Source organism: Tupaia chinensis, unplaced genomic scaffold (genome assembly GCF_000334495.1).
Source record: "Tupaia chinensis unplaced genomic scaffold, TupChi_1.0 Scaffold000118_1, whole genome shotgun sequence".
In the NCBI taxonomy this organism is placed as follows: domain Eukaryota; kingdom Metazoa; phylum Chordata; class Mammalia; order Scandentia; family Tupaiidae; genus Tupaia; species Tupaia belangeri.
Window position 1 is genome coordinate 3,388,780 of NW_006159584.1, and position 12,858 is coordinate 3,401,637.

Consider the following 12,858-nt stretch of genomic DNA (forward strand, 5'->3'; position numbering starts at 1 on the left):
CTCTCTTTGCTTTGTGTCCTGGAAGATCCCACATATTTAGTGAAAATACAGTACATGCAATATTGTCAGGATAGTCCTATCTAGAGGAGCAAATAAAAAGGAGTGAGTCCTATTGTCAATTTGACAGAGATGAATTTTGACCCTATCACAAACACTCCAGAAGTATTTGAGTCACTTTTATGCAGCCAATTTTTATTAAATGCTAACTTTTCATATACGAGAGATATTTTTCTTACATGTTCAGTTTTATGATAAGACCTAACGGATTTTTAAAGTACTGGGGCTCCCTCTAATGATCACCCAAACAAAATCAGCACTTCTCCTATGTGTTTTTTTACATAGTTTGGAAAATTATTGCTACAAAATGCAAATCTTCTATTTCTCTCTAACTCAAACAAACAAGAAAACTTGCATTACTTGGATTGTGGATGTTTCAAGGTATGTCAACTGCAATATGCTTAATCCAAATTCCTTTCTTGTCTCCAATTCTGTTTCTCTTCCTGTTATCATGATTAGTGAATTCTAAGCAGTAGCCACTAAACTAGAAGACAACTTGTTAAGAAGTAGCTTCTAGTCCCAAAATGTTCTGTACTTTCCCTCTCGTTATAAATCGATTCCTCTCCATGAGTGCTATCACCATCATTCACCTGCAGCACAAAGTTACTGCTTTTGTACTTGTGTACTTCTTCTCAGTCATTTCCCAACTTAGTTCACATCCTGTTGTTGTTAATATACATAGCATGTATATTCTTGCCTCTTTTCATATCATTTTGTACTCAGATCTTTACTATCTTTATTAATTGTTACTCTCTTCTTTTCTCTTTATGGGGAAAAAAAAAAAGAATTCAAGTTACTAGTTGGAGTAAAGGAAGGCTGACTTCCACAGCCAAGGTAGGGAAGCCGTGGTAACCAAACGCAGAGTGTCCTGGTCTAAAAAGGACAAGAAGAGCATTCAGCAGAAGCAAGACCAGCATGGGAGTTAGTTTCTGGGTGGGAAAATGAAAGTGTAATGTGGAGTCTAATGACTCGAGATTATAGAGCCTGTGTCTACATGACTAGGTGAGTGCCTGGAACAAAAGTCAGAACCTGGATGGCATGAGAAAGACAGAAATGTAAGGAAGGCAGGTAGGAGGAGCAGGATGCATAGGATAAAGGGGGCCAGTCCTGTCCACAGAGGAGAAAACCACATGGGGTCTGAGAGTACAAAATACACGTGGTTTGGAATTTGATCCATAATTTATCAAAGATCAAACTATGTTGATATTAAAGAAAACTCCATTATGTATAAGTATTAGAAGAAGGTAATTTATCAGTGGTAATTTCCTGATTCTAATGGTTATATTGTAGTTACACAAGAGAATACCCTCTCTTATAGGAATATACATCTGTCTTAGAGGATGACAGGTGTTCAGTTTATCAGCTCACTCCCAAATAATTCAAAAGGGAAATATTCTTTGTATTTTATTTGCAACCTTTTTATGGGTTTGATTTTGATTCTGTTTTTTAAAAATTGCAAAGTTTATGTAACAATGTTAATAGCAAACAGATTTTACAGAATTTTAAAAATTCTAAACTTAATGCATAAAATGTTAATTTTATATACCAAAATGACCCGACACTGGTCAATATTTGTTTTCCTGTAAAGAAAAGATACTGGCTAGCAAATAAAATCATAGGCATTTCTAAATGCTAATACTTCATACTTTTACTTTTTTCAACAATTGTTTGTACACATAAAGTGGTTTGTATCTTGTGATTCTCAGGTATCTGTTAAGGTCGCAATAGAAACCCTCTGATTCAAAGGGAAACAAAAACAAACTGCATTCTTTTTTTTTTTTTTTGAGAGGTTTTCGCTATAGGGCGCGTGCACTCGCCAGACAGACAGAGAGAGACATAGAGACAGAAAGCGAGAAATCACCCCCTGGGGGGATGGTCACGCCGCAATCCCTTCTCCTCCGTTCTCCTCTCAGGATCTTGGGCATGCACGCACACGCACCCGGCGTGAACAAACTGCATTCTTAGTCTTAATGAAAAACATTTCTTTTTCTCATATCTAAAATAGTCTTCCTTACTAATAATGCTAGGCTTTTATTTTTGTTTGCCAATACTATAATTTTGGCTCTTGTACACTAGGCACATGTATACTTTCTGCTTGTCCTTCAGAGACTATTGTTTGATAATATGCCAATCTTCCCTTTAAAAATCCAAAGTCCAAAGAATGTTGTTCACTATCATCAACCCAACTCCTCTAGTCCAATGATACTCACACTTACCCAGATGAATTAAAATCATAGCTCTTGACTACATGAACTGGACGCAAGGATGACTAAGTGAAACACATCTGAGTATTCATGAAGTGTCTAGTAACAAAAACATCTGGAAGATCTGGCATAAACTCCATGCCTTCACTTTGTACACATTGTGTTAATATTTTCCTCTAGTGGAATTCTTAGTAGGTATGTAAATCAGATGAACCTGTTAAATAACCTTCACTATTGACCAGCCAAAAAGAAAATATTTGATTGTAAGTTTAAAATATCATGATTTGGAGCAAGATTAATTTACTTGTGCTTATAATTATTTTTCTTTTACCTTTATTTATTTATTTTATTTGACCAGAGAGGGACAGAGTGAGAGAAAGTGAGAAAGCAAGCCACCAGGTCCAGGACTGGGACTCGAAACACTGTCAGCCATGTGCGAGTCCAGCACCCTTAACCGCCACACTACCTACTGGCTCCTATAATTCTTAATTTAATTTTTTAAATGTTTTTGTATGACAAACCATGGTAGCTCTAGGTACAGAAAATAGAAAAGAAAGGTTGAGAAGTAGAGGGTTTTACAAAAAATTATTTCTCAAAATCATTTTTTACTGAAGAAACAGATTATGGCACAAGTTGTACCCCTATCCTTTTCTTTCCTCCTTTCATACCATTTTATAAAATTTTTAACATAAAAATATTTTTAACTGTAAAATTATAATTGTGTATTCATTTGCTTATATACACCAGTCTAGTACAATGCTACAGTTTCTTGTAGGAAAATACCTATGAATGTGCCCTGTTTATGACATAACTGTATACATATTTATTTCATTTTTATATAAGGGAATATTCAGATGAGTATTTTAGACTGCTATAATGCCACATTTCTGGGTATATGAGAAAGAAAAAGCCCTCATTTGCAGATTTTAAAATCTTTCAAATAATTCACAACTCCCCTGACAGTATCAAGAGCAAATCCATTATTTCTCTTTATATATGCTTTTATCAGTACACTTTATATAGATATATTTTATTTATGCTAATTCACCTAATCCTTATACATAAATATCTGTGGAGTTTTTTTTTTTTTCTTTTTAAAAACATAATAATTCAGCTGAAACAGAACCAAACCCCGGATTGGAGTCTCTCTAGGCTAGAGCATCAGGAAAGATCTAAAGATTAGATTGTAAGAAAAGAAAATAGAAGCCATGTTACAAAGACCTGCATTACAGTATTTATCAGTTTGTAAGACATGAATCTGAAATAGCTATCAGTTTGATTCTTGAAAGATCTCTGAATCATGTGCAGTTATATGAGCAAGTTGGTCAGGACCCTGTCATGAGACAGGTTGATGGTAAAAATCCAGTCACAATATTTTCTCTGGCAAAAATGAGTTGTGGCAATCGGGACAGTGAAGAATCCCAAATGGGTGATATCAGTCAAAAGACTACATGGCACAGAGTATTAGTATTCCAACCAGGCCTCAGAGACGTGGCATATCACAGGTAAAAAAGGGGCCTCAAATTTATGTGGAAGGAAAAGTAAGACTATGGTGAATATACAGATAAAAATAACATGAGGAAACCAGCAGATGGCATAATGGTTAAGTCACTGGACTCACATGTAGTTGAATACAGTTTGAATCCTGCACCCAGTGGCTTAAACCTCATGGCAGGTGCATATGCATGAGTGCTCAAAATCCTGAGAGGAGAACGGAGAAGGGATTGTGGTGTGGCCATCTTCCCTGCTGGGAGATTTCTTTCTCTGTGTGTCCCTACCTCTCTCTATCTCTCTGGCGAGCGCATATACCCTGGAACAAAAATATCTCTCTCAAAACAAAACAAAAAAATTAAAATAAAAAAATAACATGAGGTGTCAGACAATAAAAATAATAGCTGAGAGCATCATATTTGTCAGTGAGTAAAGAGAAAGTATAGAATGGATGATTCTTCTTTGGTCATTGCTTGATAGTCTCATTTCCAAATTATGTGCAGTCTTTGTAGCTTCTGAGGACAATAATTAAAATAATCTTTTATATAAAAATAAATAAATAAGATAATTCAGAGGTAGAGATTTTAAGAAAATTCTCCAGGGTCACATAGTTAGCAAGTGACTGAATTAGAATTTCAATTTCAGCCTCCTTGACCACAGTCTCTGCCTATCAGAGAAGGACAGCCCAGAAGCTCACAGCATCTATCCCTCTCTCTAGCTGAAGTATTTTCTAGCATATTGTTTGCCAGAATATCCGCATGAATTCTTTCTTGCTACTTCTTATCCCATGTAATTTTGGGAAACCCTGATGTTCCTTCCTGGGACATTCTGTAAAGTTCACTGATGCAAAGATTAAGAACACTCCTTACTTTTTCTCTTAGTCATGATTTAATGTAATTTTTTTTTTATCTTGCTACTATGAGCTACTCCTGAAAGCCTTTTTTTATTTCTTCTTTTAGAATTATTTTTTATATTACCTTTATTATTCTTTATTTAGACCAAAGAGAGTAATTGAGAAAGCAAACCAACAGGTCCAGGACTCAACAGTGGTTGTCCATGTGGGATTCCAGTGCCTTAACCACCATGCCCCCTGCTGGCCCCTGGAAAGGCTCTTAATTCTAAATATCTGGAGATAGATTCAAATATGCATCCACGTTACAGTCAAGAAAAATGACAAAGTTTAAAAATAGAATTATCTTGTCAACTATATATTTGTGCTTCTTTCACTATACCCATGACACAGGAACTCTAGCTTCTAAGGAATTCAGAAAGTGGACCTTCCCTTGTTTTTCTTCTCATTTGCTTTGTTTTATGTCTTGTCTTCGAGTGTGTTTTTGTTTTTGTTTTTGTTTTTTTCCCCACTGTGATTTGTTTCTCCTTTTCTCACCCTAAATTAAATTTTGATTTTTAGGGAACAAGGTAAGAGGTAAGAGTTGTTATTAAGTAAACAAAGTGACAGAAATCCTTGTTGGTTTAAACTATCTTCATTGAAATATCTTAAGTGGAACTGTTATAAACATTATAAAAGCCACTCTTACTCTGCCTTTTGGGACATTTGTATGTTTAGTCTTCTGTTAATTTCTAGTTTTTAATTGTTGTTTGCAAGGTCATATGGTGGTAGGGGCGCTTCATTTCCATATTTGCTTAAAGGTCACTTTTACTATCTACTGAGAGCAAAGTTCTTTAAACCTTTGCATAATGTATTTAATTTTCTAGTCCTTTCATTTCCTTGGAGGCTCTCTTTTGAGCCCTCTCCAGGTACTTGAGCTCTCTCCATTTATAGAGGCCACAAAAGGGCAATCATCAGTTCTCAAAGGTGTTTTGAAGATGTATGAATGAAAATAAATGAAGCATTTGAGATTTCTAAGGATGTTCCTTCATAATGTGACAGTTAGCACTTAATAAATAAGACCCCCTTAAATTATCTTAATTCTCAGCATACTTTCACAGTGGAGATCCTACGTTGCAAATTTAATAGAAATTTGCTGTGATTGTGTGTTCTGGTGTGTGTGTGTGTGTTTGTGACTCTCATCTCTATGATTTTAGAGCTCTTAGAATTTTCTATCAGTTTTAATGAGAACTCCATGTGAATTTAGAATGCACAGACCTCAAGCTGTTTTTCAACTTGTTGAAGTCATCAGGAGAGACTATTTGACTCTTTTACATATTTGTTTTGAAAGGACCTTATGCATGTTAATTAGTCATTTCTTCATAAGATATTCTAAGAAATAACTCAGCACAAATAACACCCATGGTAGAAACCTTATTATGTTAAAGAGCTGGGAGACATATAATACAATTGTGTTTCTAGTAAATATTCATGAACACTTTTGTAATTCTGTTAGGTATATCTTCTGGCACAGTGTTTCCTTTGCACCTCATCTGCATTTGAATGTATCATAATAATTTTTAATACAGTTCTCAGAAAACATTCACAGACTATAGTAAAATGGTGATTTAGGAATGTTAGCGCTTCAATCTTTGCAGCACTTTTGAGCTAGACCAGGAAGAATGAAGAGGACAAAAATGGAAAGGTTAGAATATTTTTTATTATTTTTTTTGAGGAATTTTTGATATAGGGCACATACACTTGCTGGAGAGACAGACAGACAGAGAGAGAGAGAGAAAGTGAGAAGGCACTCACCCCCAGAGGTGGATGACCATGCTGCAATCCCTTCTCCTCCATTCTCCTTTCAGGATTTTAGGAACACATACACACACTCTCAGCATGAGTTTCATGCTGCTGGATCCAGGGCTTGAAGCCCAATTCACCATGCGGAAGTCCGACACCTTAACTACCACACCACCTGCTGGCACTTAGACTAGACCTTTTTTTTGAGAGGTTTTTAGCTATAGGGCGCGTGCACTCTCCAGAAAGACAGGGACAGAGGGACAGAAAGCGAGAAATCACCCCCCCAGGGGGGATAGCCATGCCACAATCCCTTCTCCTCCATTCTCCTCTCGGGATCTTGGGCATGCACGCACATGCGCCAGGCGTGAGTTTAAGCCACCGGGTCCGGGACGCGAACTGCAGTTGACTACATGGGAGTCCAGCGACATAACCATTACGCTAACTGCTGGTCCCTAGACTAGACTTTTAATATTGAATCAGTACCTTTTTGTCTTAGCTGTCTACACCTCTCTCAATTATTTATTATAAGATGAATGGATAAATATAGGAGAGTTCTAGGAAGGGCTAAATAAACAAGCAGTTATAGTGCTTTAACTAGGCTGAGGGAGAGCAATAAGAGCTGCAGTCAACGCCAGCTGATAATCCATTTAGGTCAGAAAAAAGCAAGGTAGGAACTCACATTTCCTGAGCAACTACTATGTGCCAGATATATATGATCATTTTTTGATTTAAGTTTGTATTGAGAGGGAGAAGCACCCTCAACAGAGTTGCATGCCACTATCTGTTCCCAGCCTCTCCCAGCCAGTCAGGATCACAGATCCACAGTGCCAGGCCCAAAATGCACAGGTTGATCTGGGAACCCAACCCCAATCTTCTATATGGCTTCTAGCCTTGCACAGTGATGCAACCCACTCCACCACCACAGCAGGGCCTATATTATCATTCTTGTTAATATGACTGAGGAAACCAAGACACTACAAAGCTAGTTTAGTCTATGTGAGAACATCAAGGACATGATAGACCTGCAATGTCAAGCCATATCTACTTTACTTAAAAGTTGGTCTACCTTTAAACTGGCTCCTCTTTACCAGTTAGTATAATATTTGATGTCCTGAAAAATGAGAAGATCAGGGGAACAAAAAATGACAGTTAAAAAACAGAAAATCAAAGGAGGCAAATACGATCAGGATGTATGTGTGTGTGTGTGTGTATTTTTGTAAAAATTACTTCATATTGATAGAGCACATGTTACAGATTTCTGAACACTCTCATATAAAAATATGCAATATACACAATAGTCTTGTAAAATATGGAGTGAAGAGATTAGCTTTTTTATGCCTTTTACGTATGTTAAGACTGCTGCTTGCTCAGAGAATTTAAGTGACTCATTCAAAGTATAACTTAAACATGTGCACTTAGTTTTTTTTATTTTTAATATATTTACATTCAATCACTGTATCATTACAACATACCAGATGAACTTTTCCATCATAAATACACTCACTATATATTGGTTTAGTCGAAGATATTACCATACACATTATCATCAACATTCCATTTTTCATAACTCTTAAATGTACTCCTTTTTTTTTCCCCTTGATAAGTACCCGAAAAAAATTGCACTAGGTAATATTCTAGTCCTCAGGAATAGAGAAGTATAAAAAAAAGAGAGAGAGAGAGAAAATACCCTGCACTGCTGGGACTTGTAGCTCAGTGGTGATGCTAGGATGGGAGGGCTGTTAATCAGTAAGGTATTTTTAGAATATAGCATGATATTATAGGTAGATAGATAGTAGACAGATTTATCAATAGATAGATGATATGTTGATGGCAATGGAGAAGATGATAAATGCTGTACGTAAGTAGAACAAAGGGTGGGGATTGGAATACTGATGGGCTCTTTTCACAATTTCCTGTACACTGGTTAAAATCAGCCTCGTGAGGAAAATTGCATTTAAAGAAATAAGTAAAGGAAACAAGGGTTTTTATCACTTAGTTTGTCTGAAGATATCTAATATCTGCTGCTAAAATCTTGGTGCATAAGTTCTGAAGCAAGATTTTGTTCAATGTAATCATCAAGGAATAGCAAAGAAAAAAGTGAGTTGGAGGTGGTAGGAGCTTGTTTAGAGAGAAAACAGAAATCAAAGTACATAAGGTCTTGTGGAAAATGAGGAGGATTTTGGCTTGCTCTGTTAACCCACTTGATTTCAAGTTATCACACCACAACTCAAAGTAATTTATACAAAAGGAAAATGTTCACCTCTGGAACCAAAAGTCCTGAGATCCCATTTGGTCCAAGGATCCACACTACCTATCTCATTCTGTGGCTTTCTGCTCTTCTTATGACCACCTACTAATTCAGATTCCCAGCTCACTCACCTCTGACAGACAGACTTTGCACTTATTGAACTGATTGTATAAATTCAGTGAGGAATTTGGTTGACTCTGCTCATGTCTCTTCCCCATCTGTTAAAGCCCTCACGGCTCTCAGAAAGACATGGCACCGCACTTTGGCAAGTCCATATCCCATAACTACACCTGTGTTTTTGATGAGAGGGTGGTAATTGACAACCAACCAGAAACATATGAATTGGGAAAGGTATTACACAGAGGAAATACCTTTGTATACCAAAGTATTTGGTATACAAACTAAATAGTAGCCACAGTCTTTTTACCTAGGATATGGATAAACTCTCATCTCTTCTGAATCTAAATCCCTTTTTTATTTATTTTTATCTTGCATGGCACATGTCCAGGGGTGGAAGTGCTAGACCATGTACTATGTATATGTTTAGCTCTCTTAGAAAATTGTCAAATTGATATCGTAGTATCTTTACATTAAAAAATAGCCAATTTTCCATTGACCTACTGGTTCTTTTTTTTTTTTTTTTGAGAGATTTTCACTGTAGGGCGCGTGCGCTCGCCAGACAGACAGAGACATAGAGACAGAAAGTGAGAAATCACCCCCCAGGGGGGATGGTCACGCCGCAATCCCTTCTCCTCCATTCTCCTCTCGGGATCTTGGGCACGCACACACACACGCCCGGCATGAGTTTTAAGCCACCGGGTCCGGGACACGAACCACAGTCGACTACGTGGGAGTCCAGCGACATAGCCATTACGCTAACTGCTGGTTCCCAGACGTACTGGTTCTTAAAGGTAGTTGAAACAATTTTCTCTGAAATAATCTTTATATATTGTAACATCTATTCTCCAAACTTAGCATTAATATAAACACTTGCTATTGAACATTTCTGAGAGCTCATTCATATTTTATCAAAAACAGGATTGAGGAATATTAATAATTTATATATAGTGGAAACTGACCAGAAATTATGACCACATTCTTATTGATTAAAATAATTTAAAATGAACATGGCATCAAAGGTGTGTAGTTTACATCACTGTAAGTAAATTGATCTTTATACAACACAAAGAAAATTAGCTTCTATATGACTTCAACTAGAGGCCAGTTAATTACTCTTCATAAATTATTTGTTATCTATTATATAGACATTAATTGAGGGTTTCTGATAGTTTCAACCCATTGGAAAGAAGCACTAAAAGTTAAAAGCAGAGTACATTTCAACATTAGCCATTTATTTTCTAGTAGTGGGAGAGAAACATTGGTGAAGAACTTTTAAATAGTTTATTTTTCTGCTTAATTTTTCAAAAACTATAAAAATTACATTAGCCTTATTATGTTGGAGAAATTATGTAGAGAGGATGATGTTGAGTGTTGCAAAATTTTCTGGATTTCACATATAGAATCAGTCAATTAACCAATCATTTTAAAAATGGTAGTTCATGCATGTATATGTGAGAGAGACAGTGCTCTTGACGGGGTATCATCATACAGAGATGCCGTTTTCTCAGCTGCTCAGGATTCAAGGATCTCAGGTTCCTGCAGATAAGACTGGTGTATTTTCAGGCCAATTCAGGAATCCAAACCCCTATTTGGCAATGTGGCTTCCAGCACTGCAGTTCTGTTTGCTACAGTGCCACCTGGCTGGGCCAGTATTCAGGGGAAGCCCCAAATCTGTGTGGGATTGCTCATAATTTTTACTGATTCCAAAGAACACATCCAGAGGTCTAACAGGGAAAGGCACAAGTTTACTTACATAGAAAGGATGCTCCACTGATGACTAGGAGAGAATAGTTCATGCTGACATAAGCACAGGCTCAGGTCTTATGCAGTAAGAACAAAGGAGTCAAAAGTAATTAAAGATCAATGCAAGTTCCCTATCACCAAGACAAAGGTCTGGTTTGTACATATATTGCTTGAAAGTTACAGTAAAAGTTTAGCTTTTCAGTTAAGAGAATCAGCAGAATATTTTTAGGGTTTAATGTCCTTTATTCTATGATGCTGATGTGGGAGGAATGCACATACTTCTGGAAAGGCCCAATTCCATTAAGTGTAGATAATGATCACAAGATGTCCCAAGGCCCAGTCAGACCAGTAGCTGAGTCTCAGGAAGATAGGACAAATGGGAAGGGAAGGAGAGCATAATGTATAAAGCCAATAACCAACTTTTGATTCCAAAAGTGGCCACTTATCTCAGATGTAAACAACTCTTTGGTTCAGATGATATTTTGATACATGTTAGGTTAAAATGGCAATACTTCTCCTAATTTAGGGGAGGTAAATTCTTATCAGAATGAGTCAACTTTTCTTAGGAAACTACCTTTTGTTTCTTAGAAATTATGCATTTTTAGTGAAAATGAATGTTTATAACAACACACAAAGTTGATTTAGTTAAGAGACCTCAACAGAAATGAATTTAAAAAATCAATTTGTTGATTGTCATTTTTTTTCTTGCAAGTTGAAATGTTTGTTTCTACATAGGCTGAACAATTTTGCATTGTAGCCTTGGTCCTTTTTTGTGCATTTCCCCATGCTGTCAGGAAGTAGGAATTGCTCACACATGTAACCAGTGTTTTTTCAAGTCACTAAGGCCAGGATTTAAACTGCAACTGGCCATGTGGAATCTGGTTTCCAATACATACACTTAATCCCTGCGCTATCGGGCTGGCCCCCAAATGCTAATATTTTAACAGATATTTTCCGTGTGTGACTACATGGTGTTTAATAAGTATGAATTTTTGGAATTATTCTTAGTTGTCATTATCTAGAAATTGACATAGTCAAATACAATACTAGTTTTCATACCAGGAGACTTTAAATAAAAGCCTGGAGAACCATAAAATATTGATGAGACTACATATAAACAGAAGCTCACCAAATCAACCCATTAATATTGTCAACAAACTACTAGCCTCAAATTTTGTGTATGACCCTAAACAACACAAATAGACTTTGAGAACTAAAGATAGGCCAGAAATTCCAGAGAACCAGCTAAGTGGCATAATTGAGAAAAGACCTGAATACAACTCCAAAAGCTTTGAAAACTAATTAGCACTCAACCCACGACCCACAGAAAACTGATCAGAATTCATGGGTAAATAAATATGAAAGCAAATTGAGCTACCAATGTTCATAGTAGTCAAGCAAGATCTTCTCTGTAAGAGCAAAATATTTAAAATGCCCACACCTCAATCCAAATATGTTCAGCATATGCAGAAACAGAACAATTTCAATTTAAATGGGAAAATGACAATAATACCAATACCAAGATGACACATATATAGGAATTACCTGACATATATTTAAAATATACATTTTAAACTTTGTTTTCCTTATTCATAATGGAGCATATGTGTACACAAGTGAAAAGAGAATGAGAAAGAGTATGATAAACACCCTCCAAAGTCTAGTTATTTGGGAAATCAATAAAAATTATAAGGCATAGTAAAGCTAACTGAGAAACAGAAAAGAGTAAAACAACAAATTAATAATATCAGAAATAATAGGGGGTCCATCACTATAGATCGCACAGATTTTAAAAAGATGGTAAAAGAATATTAAGAACAACTCTGTGTCCCAAAATTCGGTAATCTAGATAATATGAACCAATTTCTAGAATGCCACAATATGCCTAAACTCACACAAGAAAAAGTAGGTAGTGTAAATAAGTATATGTCTATTAAAGAAATTGAGTCAATAATTAATCACCTTACAGAACAGAATGTACCATGCTTAAATGGGTTCACTGGGGAATTTTACCAAACATTTAAGAAAGAAATTATACTAATTTTCCAAAATTACTTTTAGAAAATATAACATAAGATAGAAACAGAAGAAATATTTTCTTTTTTAAGAAAGAGATATTTTTGCTATAGGACACATTCACTCACCAGAGAGACAGAGACAGAAAGCGAGAAATCACCCACAAGAGGGTATGACCACACCACAATCCTTTCTCCTCCACTCTCCTCTGGGGATCTTAAGCATGTATGAACACGTGCCTGGTGTGAGTTTGAAGTTGCCAGGTCCAAGACTCCAACCTTGGTCAACTACATGGGAGTCCAGTGACGTAACCATCGCGTCATCTGCTGGTCCCCAAAAGAAATACT

General features: G+C 36.3%; 1 pseudogene; it reads left to right on the forward strand.

The window, feature by feature from the left end:
* The first annotated feature begins 3,469 nt into the window (after positions 1 to 3,469).
* LOC106734456 (single-stranded DNA-binding protein, mitochondrial-like) overlaps positions 3,470 to 12,858 on the forward strand; it is a 70,504-nt pseudogene continuing 61,115 nt past the window's right edge.